The following is a 13,216-nucleotide window of genomic DNA, read 5'->3' on the forward strand; positions in this document are numbered from 1 at the left end:
TGAACCTGTGCCCCCAGTGGAAACACAGAGTCTTAGTCACAGGACTACCAGGGAAGTCTCATTAACCAACTGACTTTAAAAAAGAGAAACTCTACTGGATTATTCAGGTGGGTCCAGTGTAATCACAAGGGTATTAAATGGGGGAAGTGGGAGGCAGAAGAGTCAAAAACAAGCAGATGGCATCATATGGCTATTTTTAGCTTTAAAAATGGAGAGAGATTCCGAGCTAGAGAATGTAGGAAGTCTCTAGAAGCTCACAAAGGCAAAATAAAATACAACTTCTCCTGCTAGAGCCTTCAGAGGGGAGCACTGCCCTGCCAACACTGTGATTTTAGCCCAGTAAGGCCCATTTGGACTTCTAACTTTCAGAATTAAAAGATAATAACTGTGTGCTATTTTAAGTCATTAAACTTGTGGTAATTTATTACAACAACAGCAGGAAATTAATATAATAAAGTTTTATTGAAAGACAGCCTACAGTTAAATTTTAAAAGCATCAAAATTTTCTCTTCCACATATGAATACTATCTGAGCCACCGGGAATGGTAAAGAATCTGCCTAAAATGCAGGAAACCCAGGAAGACCTCCCTGGAGAAGGGAATGTATCCTTGCCTAGAGAATTCCATGGACAGAGGAGCCTGACAGGCTATAGTCCATTGGATCACAAAGAGTCAGACACGACTGAGTACCTAACACTTTCACATATTAACGTATACAACTCCTAGTTATCGAATATTCCAGCATCCTACAAATTTCCTTCCTGCGATTTCCCATATTATATACCACACCCCTTCAAGTAATCAATATTCTGACTTTTACAGTCATTCATTTTGCCTGACTGTATCCTAAGGGAAAAGGCAGGCATTTTGAATATTTAGAGCAAATGAGAAGAGAATCCAGAGAAGATTCTTTTTCTAAGGGCCTAATTTTTGTGACTTAATAGTATGATTCCATAATACAAGATCATTCTTTTCAGTGTGAACTTGAGATATTTTGTAGAAATCTTTGTGGCTTTAACATCTTGATCTTCAGATCATGTTCCTTTGAAGCGACTATCTCACATCACCCTGCTGATTTCTGCTTCTTCCTAGATAACCTTTATCATTGGCTTTCATATTCTTGGAGCTGCTATTGAAGTACTTTTATTAGTCTCTTTGAATCTCACATCCTTTGGAACTCTTGTAATTTTTTTCACCCTATTACCAGATATTTATCCCAGACAACATTGTGGCTGACCAACAACACACTCACGTGATGGGAGGATGTGGATATTAGCTTAAGTGGGAGGGATGTTTGAGAGGCGCATAGTTTTTTTAAACAGTCTGCTTTTCAGTACAAATTTTTGTGCTGGATTGGTTTTCTGTCCAATAGAACCTTCTGGATTTGATGATTGAAATCATTAGTGTTTGACTAAGGTGGACTCCCTATAGTTTACGAGTGTCGAGTTTAAGCAAGAGATGGTTAGAGGGGAGGGCTGAGATTTGTAAAATACATGGGATTAAATCCTCGTGTCCTTCACCCCAAGTGGAGGAGTTTATTTATTTATTTATTTATTTTACTTTACAATATTGCAGTGGTTTTTGCCATACATCAACATGAATCTGCCATGGGTGGACATGTGTTCCCCATCCTGAACCCCCCTCCCACCTCCCTCCCCGTACCATCCCTCTCAGTCATCCCAGTGCACCAGCCCCGGGCACCTTGTCTCATGCATTGAACCTGGACTGGTGATTCGTTTCACACATGATATTATACATGTTTCAATGCCATTCTCCCAAATCATCCCACACTCACCCTCTCCTGCAGAGTCCAAATGACTGTTCTATACATCTGTGTCTCTTTTGCTGTTTCACAGAGTTATCATTACCATCTTTCTAAATTCCATATACATGTGTTAGGATACTATATTGGTGTTTTTCTTTCATCCATCCAGTTTCATCCACCTCATTAGAACTGATTCAAATGTATTCTTTTTAATGGCTGAGTAATACTCCATTGTGTATATGTACCACAGCTTTCTTATCCATTCGTCTGCCGATGGACATCTAGGTTGCTTCAATGTCCTGGCTATTATAAATAGTGCTGTGATGAACATTGGGGTACACGTGTCTCTTTCAATTCTGGTTTCCTCAGTGTGTATGCCCAGCAGTGGGATTGCTGGGTCATAAGGCAGTTCTATTTCCAGTTTTTTAAGGAATCTCCACACTGCTCTCCATAGTGGCTGTACTAGTTTGCATTCAAGTGGAGGAGTTTAGAGTTAAAATATTTGACTCTGAACAGAAAATATGTCAAAGGGAGCCAATAATGAGGGGGAAAAAAAAAACCAGTTAGGAGATCTTGACAAAATCCAGGCATTCTTTTCCTATGGCTGAGGAGTAATCCATCATGTGTGTGTGTGGATTAATTCACTTCAGTCGTATTTGACTCTTTGCCACCCTATGGACAGGCTCCTCTGTCCATGAAATTTTCCAGGCAAGAATACTGGAATGGGTTGCTATGCCTTCCTCCAGAGGATCTTCCTGACCCAGGAACTGAGCCGGGTCCCCTTGTCTCCTGTATTAGCAGGTGGGTTATTTACAACTAGGACTACTTGGGAAGACCCACATCTTCTTTATCCATTCATCTGCTGATGGACATTTGGGTTGTTTCCATGTAGTTGGCTATTGTAAACAGTGTTGCAAGAAACATTAAGGTGCATATATCTTATTGAATTATGGTTCTCTTCACACACATCTGTATTTCCCACTTCCAAAACAAGTATACATTCTTTTTTAAAATCAGAAAAACATAGATATATTTAAAAGTAAAATATGTTAATCTCTAAGAGATTAAGGCAATGGCACCCCACTCCAGTACTCTTACCTGGAAAATCCCATGGGCAGAGGAGCCTGGTAAGCTGCAGTCCATGAGGTCACTAAGAGTCGGACATGACTGAGCGTCTTCACTTTCACTTTTCACTTTCATGCATTGGAGAAGGAAATGGCAACCCACTCCGGTGTTCTTGCCTGGAGAATCCCAGGGACGGGGGAGCTTGGTGGGCTGCTGTCTATGGGGTCACACAGAGTCGGACACGACTGAAGCGACTTAGCAGCAGCAGCAAGAGATTAACAGATAACCATTACTGTATCTACTACTGTGGAAAAGAATCCCTTAGAAGAAATGGAGTAGCCCTCATAGTCAACAGAAGAGTCTGAAATACAGTACTTGGGTGCAATCTCAAAAATGACAGAATGATCTCTGTTCATTTCCAAGGCAAACCATTCAATATCACAGTAATCCAAATCTATGCCCTGAAGAAGCTAAAGTTGAATGGTTCTATGAAGACCTACAAGACCTTCTAGAACTAACATCGAAAAAAGATATCCTTTTCATCATAGGGGACTAGAACAAAAAAGTAGGAAGTCAAGAGACACCTTGACTAACTGGCAAATTTGGCCTTGGAGTACAAAATGAAACAGGGCAAAGGCTAACAAATTTTCCAAGAGAATACACTGGTCATAGCAAATACCCTCTTCCGATAACACGAGAGAAGAATCTGCTCATGGACGTCACCAGATGGTCAATGCCAAAATCAGATTGATTATACTCTTTGCACCCAAAGATGGAGAAGCTCTGTATAGTCAGGAAAAACAAGACTGAAAACTGACTGTGGCTCAGACCGTGAACTCCTTATTGCCAAATTCAGACTGAAATCGAGGAAAGTAGGGAAAACCACTAGACATTCAGGTATGACCTAAATCAAATCCCTTATGATTATACAGTGGAAGTGACAAATAGATTCAAAGACTAGATCTGATAGACAGAGTGCCTGAAAAACTATGGATGGAGGTTTGTGACATTGTATAGGAAGCAGGAATCAAGACCATCTCCAAGAAAAAGAAATGCAAAAAGGGAAAATGGTTGTCTGAGAAGGCCTTACAAATAGCTGTGAAAAGAAGAAAAGCAAAAGGCAAATGAGAAAAAGGAAAGATATACCCATTTAAATGCAGAGTTCCAAAAAATAGCAAGGGGAAATAAGAAAGCATTCCTCAGCAATCAATGCAAAGAAATAGAGGAAAACAATAGAATGGGAAAGGCTAGAGATATCTTCAAGAAAATTAGACATACCAAGGGAACATTTCCTGCAAAGATGGGCTCTATAAAGGACAGAAATGGTATGGACCTAACAGAAGCAAAAGATATTAAGAAGAGGTGGCAAAAATACACAGAAGAACTGTACAAAACAGATCTTCAAGACCAAGATAATCACGATGGTGTGATCACTCACCTAGAGCCAGACATCCTGGAATGCAAAGTCAAGTGGGCCTTAGGAAGCATCACTACAAACAAAGCTAGTGGAGGTAATGGAATTCCAGTTGAGCTATTTCAAATCCTGAAGGATGATGCTGTGAAAATGCTGCGCTCAATATGTCAGCAAATTTAGAAAACTCAGCAGTGGACACAGGACTGGAAAAGGCCAGTTTTCATTCCAGCCCAAAGAAGGACAATGGCAAAGCATGTTCAACCTACTGCACAATTGCACTTATCTCACACACTAGCAAAGTAATGCTCAAAATTCTCCAAGTTAGGCTTCAACAGGACGTGAACCATGAACTTCCAGATAGATGTTCAAGCTGGATTTAGAAAAGGCAGAAGAACCAGAGATCAAATTGCCAATATTCGTTGGATCATAGAAAAAGCAAGAGAGTTCCAGAAAAACATCTATTTCTGCTTATTGACTATGCCAAAGCCTTTGACTGTGTGGATCACAACAACCTGTGGAAAATTCTGAAAGAGACGGGAATATCAGATCACCTGACCTGCCTCCTGAGAAATCTGTATGCAGGTCTGCTGCTGCTGCCAAGTCGCTTCAGTCGTGTCCGACTCTGTGCGACCCCATAGACGGCAGCCCACCAGGCTCCGCTGTCCCTTGGATTCTCCAGGCAAGAATACTGGAGTGGGTTGCCATTTCCTTCTCCAACGCATGAAAGTGAAAAGTGAAAAGTGAAAGTGAAGTCGCTCAGTCGTGTCCGACTCTTCGAGACCCCTGTAGCCTACCAGGCTTTTCCGTCCATGAGATTTTCCAGGCAAGAGTACTGAAGTAACAATTAGGAAATGAGGAAAGGAGTACGTCAAGGCTGTATATTGTCACCCTGCTTATTAAACTTCTCTGCAGAGTACATCATGAGAAATGCTGGATGAAGCACAAGCTGAAATTAAGATTGCTGGGAGAAATAACAATAACCTTAGATACACAGATGATACCACCCTTATGGCAGAAAGTGAAGAGAAACTGAAGAGCCTCTTGATAAAAATGAAAGAGGAGAGTGAAAAGACTGGCTTAAAACTCAACATTCAAAAAACGAATATCATGGCATCAGGTCCCATCACTTCATGACAAGTAGATGGAGAAACAATGGAAACAGTGAGAGACTTTATTTTATTGGGCTCTAAAATCACTCCACCTCATGCAAAGTGTTGACTCGTTAGAAAAGACTCTGATGCTGGGAGGGATTGAGGGCAGGAGGAAAAGGGGAGACAGAGGATGAGATGGCTGTATGGCATCACCAACTCGACGGATGTGAGTTTGAGTGAACTCCAGGAGATGGTAATGGACAGGGAGGCCTGGTGTGCTGCAATTCATGGGGTCGCAAAGAGTCGGACACGACTGAGTGACTGAAATGAACTGAAATGAACTGAACTGAACTGAAAATCACTCCAGATGGTAACTGAAGCTTGCTCCTTGGAAGACAAGATATGACCAACCTAGACAGCATATTAAAAAGCAGAGACATTATTTTGTTGACAATGATCCGTCCAGCCAAAGTTATGGTTTTTCCAGTAGTCATGTATGGATGTTAGAGTTGGACTATAAGGAAAGCTGAGTGCTGAAGAATTGATGCTTTTGAACTGTGGTTTTGGAAAAGACACTTGAAAGTCCCCTGGACTGCAAGGATATCAAACCAGTCAATCCTAAAGGAAATCAGTCCTGAATATTCATTGGAAGAACTTACGTTGAAGCTGAAACTTCAGTACATTGGCCACGTGATGGGAAGAACCGACTCATTCGAAAAGACTCTGATGTTGGGAAAGACTGAAGGCATAGAAGAAAGGGATAGCAGAGGATGAGATGGTTGAATGGCATCACCAACTCGATGGACATGAGTTTGAGTAAGCTCTGAGAGTTGGTGATGGACAGGGAATCCTGGTGTGCTGCAGTCCATGGGGTCGCAAAGAGTCAGACACGACTGAATGACTGAACCTAAGAGATCTTCTGATCTTCAGTAGAAACACACAGGTCTTACTTTTAAAGATATTTAACCTTCGCAAGCTCATTCCCTAGAGCAGCTTATTACCAATTGTAGTGGAAACAGTGTCAGACTTTATTTGGGGGGGCTCCAAAATCACTGCAGATGGTGACTGTAGCCATGAAATTAAAAGACGCTTACTCCTTGGAAGAAAAGTTATGACCAACCTAGATAGCGTATTGAAAAGCAGAGACATTACTTTGCCAACAAAGGTCCATCTAGTCAAGGCTATGGTTTTTCCAGTGGTCATGTATGGATGACCACTGGACTGTGAAGAGTTGGACTGTGAAGAAAGCTGAGCACTGAAGAATTGATGGTTTTGAACTGTGGTGTTGGAGAGGACTCTTGAGAGTCCCTTGGACTGCAAGGAGATCCATCCAGTCCATTCTGAAGGAGATCAGCCCTGGGTGTTCTTTGGAAGGAACCATGTTAAAGCTGATGGACGTGAGTTTGAGTGAACTCTGGGAGATGGTGACAGACAGGGAATCGCATGCTGCGATTCATAGGGTCGCAAAGAGTCAGACATGACTGAGCGACTGAACTGAACTGAACTGAACTGAATATGCATAGGACATCATCCGATGAATCTAGTTAAAACTCATGCTCTGACTCAGAGATTTGGACTGGAACTCCACCCTCTGCATTTCTAACAGACTTGAATGGGGTGCTAAGGCTGCCAGTCTGTGGCCCACTCTTATAGCCATACTTTCACATCTCACGTCCCACTCCATGTTGGCCTACATCATGAACCTAACTGGTTCCTCAACCCATCTCAGCACTCATGGCTTTTCTGGTTACTCCAGAACCCCTGCTTAGATCACATACATGCTCTGCAACTAGTCTACTGACATGTGCTTGACCTCCTGCTAGTAACTCACCCAACCTGTGTGTCCAGGTTCATTTCCATTGGATTCCTCATTCTTACTTTAGGATCTTAGTGATAGAACTTCTGAAAGAGGTCAAAAAGATTTTCCCCCTCCTTGAACTACATAGTGATGGATGCTCTTTATTCTCAACCAAGTCTCCAAAACATCTGTTCCAAACCATTCTCCTCACGCTCCCCAAGAATTCCTCTCACTCAAACCCCCCTTTGCAGTGACTTCCGCTCTCACTTTAGAGAGATGTCAAGGGCAATCACCATAACCTCTTTCTTCCTCTCAACTTCTAAAGAAATCTATTTCTACATCTGTCTCTATTTCCTTGTTCATGTTAGTGGTATCACTCCTGCTTGCGATGAAAATGTTCTGTCTGGTCCCATGATACAACCCTTCATCACCACCTCCAAAACCTTCCTTCAACATATTCCTACCCTCAGCCTACAATTTACAAAGATCAGTGTTCCACTTAGAAAAAAATCTTTCACTTGGTTTTGACCAATCCTTTGGACCCCAGCTCTACTTGGATGACTCAGAACAGGCCACTGTGAGCAAAACAAAACCCCTGATGCTAACATCCTACCACACCCCACATCTGTACTTCCTCCGTGCTCCTCATGCCAGCAAATGCTCTACCATTTGTCCAGCCACTCAGGTCAAAAACCTAGGAGTCATCCTCCATTTGTCTTTTCCCTTTATCCCAACTTGTTTAGCAGATCCTAATTGATCATTCTACCACCAAAACATATCCTCATTCTGACTCTTTCTCTCCATTTTCAGTGCTACCAGTCTGGATAAAACAACCTTACCCCTTGCCTGAATGAGTCAGCAACTTCCCATGTTCCCAAGATTTAAATCTTTCCTTCTATGGTCCATTCTTGAGGAAGCCAATCTGAACATGTCACTTACTTCCTTAAAATCCATCAGTGAGGTCCTCTCTTGCACTGAGAATGCAACCCAAGTTCCTTCCTTGTCTCTATGATCTCTCCTATCACTTTCCCCCTAGTTTATCAAGGATCAGATACAATGGGCCTTTTTTTTGTTCCTTGATCATGCAACACTCAATCCTGCCTCCAGATCTATGCAGTTTCTCTTTCCACAGACTAGTATGTACTTATTTCTTGCCTTGTTTTATTTTCATCAAAAGCACTTTCAGTATCTGAAATTGTCTTGACTGTTTACATACTATTCCTCTACACTAGAATGAAAACTCCCTAATCCTGGGGATCTTACCTGCCTTACTCACCTAGCAGTTTGAACAAGCACTCATAGACTCTAATTAATGTGGGCTTGTTGAACAAATAATGAATGAGTTACTGTGAGTTAGTATACAATGCTAACAGAGTTGGAAGCTACAGCCCAACTCTCTGCCCTATAATGCAATGTAACAAAGTTCTAATAATCTGCAACCACTGCTTCCCTTTTTTATTAATACTATGCACCCCATTTTCACTCTGTTGTGACTTTTCCCCTTCACCATCCTTTTGAAACTTCATCACTGCATGCTTTCATGACCACACCCAACTGGCTTCTAGAGGCCTCAGCCTTCTCACCCACAAGGCACCCACCATGCCTTTGACACTGTTGACCACTTCCGTTTTCTTGCAGAATCATGCATCTCCAAGGCTTCTGAAAGCCTTCTGTTGACCACATCTTGACCAACCCCTTTGCTGGATCCTCTTCCTGCTCCTGAACTCCATCCTAGGTAGTTCCAGTTCTTCAACATAAAGCTGTGTTCATATCTTAATTCAACACTTTCTCCTTTGGGGAACCCATCTCCTAGGACTGCAACCCTTCTTTGCCTGTAAGTCTAAGTAGACCCCTACATCTCCACTCTCCTTACAGCAAACTCATGTCCCAAACCCACCTTCATGCTATGATTTTCCTTTTTCTGCTAAAGAGCTGCTGTTCTCAGAGGATCAAAATACTACAGTTCTCACTAAGTACTTCTCAACTCTCACCACGTTATTCAGTCTGTACTACCTGTGGATTCTTCCTCTGAAATGGTTATCTTCTTCCTTATTTCTACTGCCTACACTCTTAATATCAGCAATTCAAATAAACAAAAGTTCACTACCTAATTTCCTAGTCCATGAGTCACCTTCTCCCAAGTTACCTCCATCCAGGACCCCTTGAACAAATGGCTCCCCATTGCCTCCAAAGAAAGAGGGAAAGCTCAAATTCCTTACTTACTAATTCAGTATAAATAGAGCCACAAGCCAATTTTCTAGATTTTTCTTGATTTGTCTGCTTTCTTACTTTTTATGGTATTAAGTATAACTGTGGTCTCATCACAGGGATCATCTATACAGTTCACTCATGTTAAGCTTTATAAATAGACACTATGCCCCAGAGGGCATGATTGGGTCTTGACTTTTGTGCCTCTGCATGAGACCTAGCTCAGGAGTTGGTCAAATAAAGTTGGTCCAGCCAGTTTCTTTTGAAGCAGAAGTCCTCTGTGCCATGTGCAAAACAGAAGAATCAGAAAATGCATAGATGTAAATGAGTTAATTACAATCATTAATAAAAGTTATTGAAATCTCTGCAAATTTAACGATATTAACAATGATGTGTACAATCAATTAAAAATTTTAAGTTATATTCTCTCCCTGGCAAAAAATTTTTTCAAGTGTAGGTTGTATTCAACTTTTCAACTCCATAAAGTGTATCTCATCCTTAAAGAGTGTTCTCTTGGTTTTCTATCCCATCTCTAATTATCAGCTATTTATCTATTTCTCTACACTATCAAGAGTCTTGAAAGAAGAGTCTAAACTCTTGTTTGTCATTAAAACACTGACCCAGATTGATCTCACAGTTCTTCAGTTACCACACAGTGGGCACGCAGTAAATGTTGAATATTTGCGTGAATGAATACATGGACTCATGTTCTCCCTTATTTCTACAGCTTCAAATGCCCACAGACAAGTTTATGACTCCAAAACCTCAGACTCCACTTTGACTCTTCTTCTTTGCTCTAGTCCTGTCGATTCCTAATTCCTACTGAGCAGTCACTCCTAGATTCCTAAATAGGACTTTAAATTCAATATTTTTCCATCTAAATGCATTATCCTTTCCAGGAACTAGGCTGCAGATTTTTGTATTTCTTATACTCATCAACAAAATGGTCATCGGAATTTCAGGTTGCTATGTCAGAAACTAGAAATCATATTAGATTTTCTTAATGAAAAGATTGATTTTTTTCTCCTAAAAGTATCTGCCAAATCTATCTCTTACACTCTTTGCCTTAGTAAGTCCTACCCATCTTTCAAGGTTTCACTCAGTTATCACCACCTCCAGGAATTCTACCCTAAACAGCCCATTTTCCCTTCTTAATCTGCCCATCAGAACACTCAGCAGTCACAAGGTATTGAAATCATCAGTTTATGAGCTCTCTGAGGGCAGAGAGTAAGGTGTAGGTACTTCTCATTCTAGCACAGATCCATATGATGCACCTTGTATAGATATTTCTTCAACTGTTGACTGAAATGGACTCTCACTTGTCTCACCTTGATGGCTGTGATTCTGTTACCTTTCACCTGGATTACAGTGATGAGCTTTACTGCCACTATTCTCCCAAAGATGCTCAGTCAGCTCCAGTTACCCACACAGTGGTCAGAATGAGCTTGTAAAATGCTAATGCAAAGCATTCACAGACAGGCCTAGAGAGCCAGAGGCACAGGAAGGAAGGCATAACAGAAAGAGCAACTGTTTATCCAACTGGATCACTCACTGTGGCAGGAAACAAGTGACCAAACCCGGTCACTGAGTCTTCCGTTTTTATGTTGACTCATTTACTAACCCAAAGACAACTGGAAAGTTATCTTCCCGTGTGTCAAGATACTGCCAAAAAAGGAAAATCCACAGTGATGTTGGATCTGCTATTCTCCTTCTGAATGACTACTAGAACAAAATTCTTTTCAGAAGACAAGGAAAATCCTTAAAGATTTTGACATCTTTGTTTGTTGGCCGTGCAGACATGGAGTCCAAAGAAGAAAAATAGACATTCATGGAGATTTGGGAGGATAGGAAATTCACTTCTGCTGCTTTTTCTCTTCCATGTTGAACCAATCAGAATTAGCTAGGTTATTAATGCTGCCATAACAAACAACCCCAAACCCCAGTGGTTTAAAACAGCAAACATTTATTCCTTGCTCACATGACACTTTCATTATAGGTTGACTGTAGGATCTTCATATTTCTGATATCCTCACTTTGGAAACCCTCAAGACTGATATAGGAAACAATCCAATAAAAACATAATGCAGTTTGCTGTACAGCAGAAATTAACACAACACTGTAAATCAATTACTCCAATAAAATAAATTTAAAAAAACATAAAGCAAGTTGTATGTACATTTAAAATTTTCTCATAGTCATATTTTAAATAGTAAAAAGAAACAGATGAAATTAAGAATGTTTTCATTCAACCCACTGCATTCAAAATAATATCTTTTCAACAAGAAATAAATGTAAGAATTATTAGTGAGATATTTACAAGCATTGGGGCATACTAAGTCCTTGAAATCTGATATGTCTTTTACACTTACATCTCAGTTTAGCCTAGCCACTTTTGAGCTCAGGGGCTCCATGTGACTACACAGTGGCTACAGGGTGGATCTGGACACTGATAAGAGAAAAGAGAACCCTAAAGGGCTTGGAAGAAAAGTTATGACCAATCTAGATAGTATACTCAAAAGCAGAGACATTACTTTGCCGACTAAGGTCCATCTAGTCAAGGCTATCGTTTTTCCGGTGGTCATGTATGGATGTGAGAGTTGGACTGTGAAGAAGGCTGAGCGCCGAAGAATTGATGGTTTTGAACTGTGGTGTTGGAGAAGACTCTTGAGAGTCCCTTGGACTGCAAGGAGATCCAACCAGTCCATTCTGAAGGAGATCAACCCTGGGATTTCTTTGGAAGGAATGATACTAAAGCTGAAGCTCCAGTACTTTGGCCACCTGATGTGAAGAGTTGACTCATTGGAAAAGACTCTGATGCTGGGAGGGATTGGGGGCAGGAGGAGAAGGGGATGACAGAGGATGAGATGGTTGGATGGCATCACGGACTCGATGGACGTGAGTCTGAGTGAACTCCGGGAGATGGTGATGGACAGGGAGGCCTGGAGTGCTGCGATTCATGGGGTTGCAAAGAGCTGGACACGACTGACCACTGAACTGAACTGAACTGAATTGAAAGGGCTTACACTACATTGAAATGCTTCACCCAGAACCTGCTACATGACAACACCCAACCCTGAGGGGCTGAGAAGTGCAGTCCTTCCAGGTTTCCGGAAGAGAGAGAGTTGAGCTCATAGAGTGAGCAGCCTTCAGGACTGCCACATATGCCTTTCAAGAATAACGATTTCCTGTCATAACCATAGCTACTGTAACCATTATGTTGGAAAGCTGGTCTCCTAGGAGGCAATCATGACAAGCCCCACTCCCATAACCCATTTAAATCAGTTCTCTGGGCCTACATCTTTCTCCACTCTTGATGGATTATCACGCAGGCTTCCATCATATTTTCAGTCTCTGGGGTAATGAAAAATCCTCCAGGTACTTCAAGTCACAAAACCATCTCAACTGGGTAATTAAAATGCAGTGTTCCATACAGTACTCCAAAACTCATCTCGAGGTAAGGAGGCTGCCTTACAGATCAGTCCTGGGGGCTTGAGAACTCTGCAGGAGAAAGGGTGACGGTGGGTGAAGTGCTCTCCCTTCCCTTGCCCTGTACCCTTACCCCTGCCTCCTCCAGCTCCTCCAGAAGTAAAAAGGGTTGGGGGAGGTAGGAGGCAAGGGAAGGAAAGGTTTCGCATTCTGGTCACCAATCTCCTCTTGTGTTACTCTCCTCTCAACTTGTACAAGTTCAAAGCTGCCTCTTCAGGGAGCTTTTGGTGGGCTCGCAAAGACACTGCCCTCATAGACACCGCCAGCAACATTCAGATGCACTTTTCATGAGGCCTGCCATGCGTGTTCCTGTGGCTGTCTGGTACATTTCTCCTTTGGCCTATGACAATCCGATGGCCTATTCCATTTGTTGAGGTCATGCTCTTTCCA

The sequence above is a fragment of the Capricornis sumatraensis genome, chromosome 1 (assembly GCF_032405125.1).
Source record: "Capricornis sumatraensis isolate serow.1 chromosome 1, serow.2, whole genome shotgun sequence".
NCBI classification, from domain to species: domain Eukaryota; kingdom Metazoa; phylum Chordata; class Mammalia; order Artiodactyla; family Bovidae; genus Capricornis; species Capricornis sumatraensis.